Below are 5255 nucleotides of genomic sequence, written 5' to 3' on the forward strand. Positions count from 1 at the left end.
GTTGGTCCAAAGGGAAAAAGTCTTCATCTTGAGTAGCCGTTTTCCGCTTGGTGCCAGTGTTTGACTCTTCTCTATTCAATAGAGCAGGAGTCACCAACCTTTTTGAAACCAAGAGCTACTTCTTGGGTACTGATTAATGCGAAGGGCTACCAATTTGATACACACTTAAATAAATTGCCAGAAATAGCCAATTTGCTCAATTCACCTTTAACTCTATGTTATTATTAATAATTAATGATATTTACACTTTATTGAACGGTTTAAAAGAGGAGAAAACACGAAAAAAATTACAATTACATTTTGAAACGTAGTTTATCTTCAATTTCGACTCTTTAAAATTCCAAATTCAACCGAAAAAAAGAGAAAAACTAGCTAATTCGAATCTTTTTGAAAAAATTGAAAAAATAATTTATGAAACATCATTAGTCATTTTTCCTGATTAAGATTAATTTTAGAATTTTGATGACATGTTTTAAATAGGTTAAAATACAATGTGCACTTTGTTAGAATATATAACAAATTGGACCAAGCTATATTTCTAACAAAGACAAATCATTATTTCTTCTAGATTTTCCAGAACAAAAATTTTAAAAGAAATTCAAAAGAGTTTGAAATAAGATTTAAATTTGATTCTACAGATTTTCTAGATTTGCCAGAATAATTTTCTTTGAATTTTAATCATAGTAAGTTTGAAGAAATATTTCACAAATATTCTTTGTCGAAAAAACAGAAGCTAAAATGAAGAATTAAATTAAAATGTATTTATTATTCTTTACAGTAAAAAAAATAAATTTACTTGAACATTGATTTAAATTGTCTAAAAATCCTAAAATCATTTTTAAGGTTGTATTTTTTCTCTAAAATTGTCTTTCTGAAAGTTATAAGAAGCAAAGTAAAAAAAATAATTAATTTATTTAAACAAGTGAAGACCAAGTCTTTAAAATATTTTATTGGATTTTCAAATTCTATTTGAGTTTTGTCTCTCTTAGAATTAAAAATATCGGGCAAAGCGAGACCAGCTTGCTAGTAAATAAATACAATTTAAAAAATTGAGGCAGCTCTCTGGTAAGTGCTGCTATTTGAGCTATTTTTAGAACAGGTCAGCGGGCTACTCATCTGGTCCTTACGGGCTACCTGGTGCCCGCGGGCACCGCGTTGGTGACCCTGGCAATAGAGTGTAACATTTTTGGATGGCAAAAAGTGCAGTGGACCAAAACCTGGCTAATTTATGCATTTTCCTGATTCACAAGCTTCAAAGAGGAACATGGGGCAACCTAAATAGCATCATTTAAAATGATGGTCTGGCGGGTGAGGGTGGATGAAGGTCCCTGCGGCAGGGCTGGGGTGTGGCTTGGGCGGGGGGCTGTGCTTTGTGGTTTCGGGTCTCCTTGGACTTCCTTATTCTCCTGTCTTTGGAGCTAGCTTTCCGTGGCAGCGACGTCTCATTCGAATGTCTGCCCTATGAACTTTTGATGGAAATATATTTTCCATCCCTTTTGGCGGCTTGAACTTGATGCCATATCATGGTTGCGTCCTCCAATCGACATGCACCTGGGGATAGGTTGATTGGCAACACTAAATTGGCTCTAGTGTGTTGGCCTTGCGATGACTGGTGACTTGTCCGGGGTGTACCCCGCCTTCCGCCCATGTGCAGCTGGGATAGGGTCCAGGGACAAGCGGTAGAAATGGATGGATGGATAAAAAGCAGTGAGGAGTTGCAGTGTTTATAGATCTAACAAAAGCATTTGACACAATTAACAAATTAGAACAGTATGGCATCAGAGGGTTGGTCTTGAACTGGATAAGAAACTACTTAACCAACAGAAAGCAATATGTGAAGTTATTGGCGTACATCCGTCTACAACGCTAAATACTGTATATCTTGTGGCGTACCCCAAGGATCAATACTGGGACCAAAACTGTTCAATCTTTATATAAATTACATTTTTAAAGTTACAAAAGACTTAAAAGTTAGTGTTATTTGCAGATGACACAACTGTACTTTGTTCAGAAGAGAACACACAGAAGATAATACAAATAATAACAAGAAATTAGCAAATTAGATGGCTTGACAAAAACATACTATCCTATAATCTCAGTAGAACTAAAACAATATTATTTGGTAACTGTAGACGACAAAGTCAAACACAAATACAAGTAGACCAGGGGTGTCCAAACGTTTTCCACTGAGGGCCGCACGTTGAAAAATCTAAGTTAGCAGGGGCCATTTTGATATTTTTTATTTTAAAAACCAATACAATATATGTATAAAAAACATACATTTAGGCTTCCACTCAGGCTTGATCCCGGGGACCCCAAAGGGCTTTGGTTCAAAAAATATAAAAAATGTGTCATTATTCAGTATTATTATTTGTGTTATTATTCAAGTTTTTAAATCTCTAGATCAACATTAGGTCTATCTGTCAATATAAAGATTGAAATTGTATGCTCTTTTTGTCAAAGAAAACCCTTTTTTTAAATGAAAAAAACACAAATTATGCAATATTTTCACCCAATAAAATTTTTAAGTGGGATATTTGAGATTACATAATAATTGGAGCCTTAAAAAGGTCAATAACTCATAACACCATTGATTTTAATTCATTATAATTTTTTGAGCAATGACACTTAAAAACTAATCACACTGAAATTGTAGGGGATCCAAAAGGGTCCTACTCATTAAAGTGTTAAAAAAATAAATTATAATTTTTTTTTTTTTACTGTTTACTTTTAACACAATAATCTTGAGATCAACTTCAGATCTATCTGTCAATTATACGTTTTATTGTTGTTTATGTTTTTTGTTTGTTCGTTTTAGGCCCTTCTTTAAAAAAAAAACAGCTCGTTTTTTTAAATGGCAAACACAAAATATGCAACATTTTCCCCCCAAAATATCTCAAAATATGTAATGTGACGTAGTTGGAGCCTTTAATAGGTCAATAATTCATAATGACGTTGATTTTGATTCATTTTTATTTTTTAAAGAAAGAAACAGCCTGCATGTTAGCTTTGTGTGATTAGAGTAAACATTGCTACATTTTCTTGTTACATTTCACCTGTTTGCTCTTTGAATACCACTTTTAATTTTTCAATCGTATTTTTAAAATGTGCCGTGGGGCCGTTAAAAAATTACCTGCGGGCCGCAAATGGCCCCCGTGCCGCACTTTGGACACCCCTGAAGTAGACAGAGTAGACATTGGCAGAGTAAAATAAACCAAATGTTGGGGGGGGGGGGGTAAAATTAGATAATAAAAGAATTGGAAATCTTGTGTAAAAATATATACAACATAAGCTGTTAATACTTAAATAATGAACAAAGTAAAATATATTCTGGCCAAAAAAAAAATCACCAAATTTTTTGCTAGCGTTGCCAAATCTGAGTTATTGTGTATGGAGAAAAAGCTACAAAAGTATGTTTTGTTCACTAACTGTTCACTGTCTCAAAAGAGGTCAGTTGAAACTGTCACTTCGGGGTCGCATTTTACTGTGTGGATTGTTCTCCCAAGATGCTCCGGAGGCAAGGTGCAGGTAAGACAGTGATTTATTCTCATAAATCACGCAGGAAACGCAGATAGACAAAACAAGCGTGCAGATAGCACGGGCAGCAAAGCCAATGAAAAGGCTAGCGCGATAGCTTAGCATATAAACAGGTATAGGAATCAAAAAGGTAGACCTAACTGTTGCATAGCACAAACAAGATAGCCTGATGGAGTGTGGGCGAAAAACAGGAATAAGTAGCTCTCTGATTAGTGCCCGGAAGCAGGTGAGCGTCCCGAACACTAATCAGAGGCAGGTGAAACTAATCAGCACCCATGGTAACCAAATCACAAACCCAGGAGTGCTGAAAACTGAACTGAGGGAGTTTAACTAACTGAACAAAAACATGATCTGGGCAACGGATCAGGACAGAAAGAATCCATAATGTTTGATATAGAAAACACTTTATTGAACCAAAAATATTGAAATTAAATGATTTTGTGCATTTGCAAACAGTTACAATTATGCACGGAGCCAAATAAATCCTGCTTCCCAAGAATGTACAATAATTCTTCTAAAAAAAACAAGAAGAGAAATACAACCTTGGCGAAAAATCATATTTAATACACCCGTATGCATGCTCAACACTTAAGACCTTTAAGTATGTGGAATTTGAATTAGGGAATAAATTAAGCAAATAAGTCAAACAATGTACTAAAATGATCCACTTTAAGAAACTGTTCAAACTCAAAGTGTTTGAAAATGACAAAGAATCCTGATAAACATTTATAATTTTATTGGAAAATTAGATAATCATTATGTGAATTAAAACTTGTTTAACTATACACTGAGAACTTTGTTTTTCATTATTCATGGATTAATGGAATTATATTACAAATTGAGAACGGTAAGTGAACAAATGTGTTAGCAATTGCTCTGAAATGGAAAAGGGGTCGGATTAAATAAGCTCCTTCTCCTACTCCTTTTCGGACATGTTGTGATGAGAACCTGTAAATGTGTGATGGATCATTTTGTGATTATATGCATTGTTTGAAATAAACTTAAACCATAAACCATATAATTATTTTTGGATGGTGAAAATTGCGTGTATACCACCCCAAATGATGTCCTTGATCAGTGCCGTCATATAGGGGGGAAGGTGATGACAATTCTAAGGGTCCACAGCCCGCGAGGTCTCACAAACAGGCCCCAATACTTTTTCAGGGGGGCCCAGAATTCCTAGCACCAGCCCTGTCCCTGATTACCATGATTTTCGCACTGTAAGCCACTATTTCTTACCATGCTTTGAACCCTGCACTTTATACAATGCAGTGGCTAATTTATGGATTTTTACGGATTCACAAGCTAAGAAATGTTGCCTCGTCACGTCAGACCAATCAAATTGCCATATGGGTCACGACGGACCAATGAAATTGTTCACAATAAATCAAACACACTCATCATATGAAATATGACTTACTTCACCAATTATTATTATTCAATTATTACTATTATTTATTCATTTTTATTGTGATTACTTATGGAGTTTATTGTGAATAAATTGTGAACAGGAAGTGAACAAACAGTTTTAGCAACTGTTATGTAAAGAAAAGGGGTAGGATTAAATAAGCTCTGCTTCTTCCTACTCCTTTTCGAACATGACAAGATAAACTGGAAATTTCTTGCATGTTCGAAATAAACACAAACTCAACTCAACTCAACTCAACACATGATCATTCAGTCAGCCATTTAGCGCAATATGGACTCACCATTGTTAT

This window comes from Entelurus aequoreus, linkage group LG27 (genome assembly GCF_033978785.1).
Source record: "Entelurus aequoreus isolate RoL-2023_Sb linkage group LG27, RoL_Eaeq_v1.1, whole genome shotgun sequence".
Lineage (NCBI taxonomy): Eukaryota > Metazoa > Chordata > Actinopteri > Syngnathiformes > Syngnathidae > Entelurus > Entelurus aequoreus.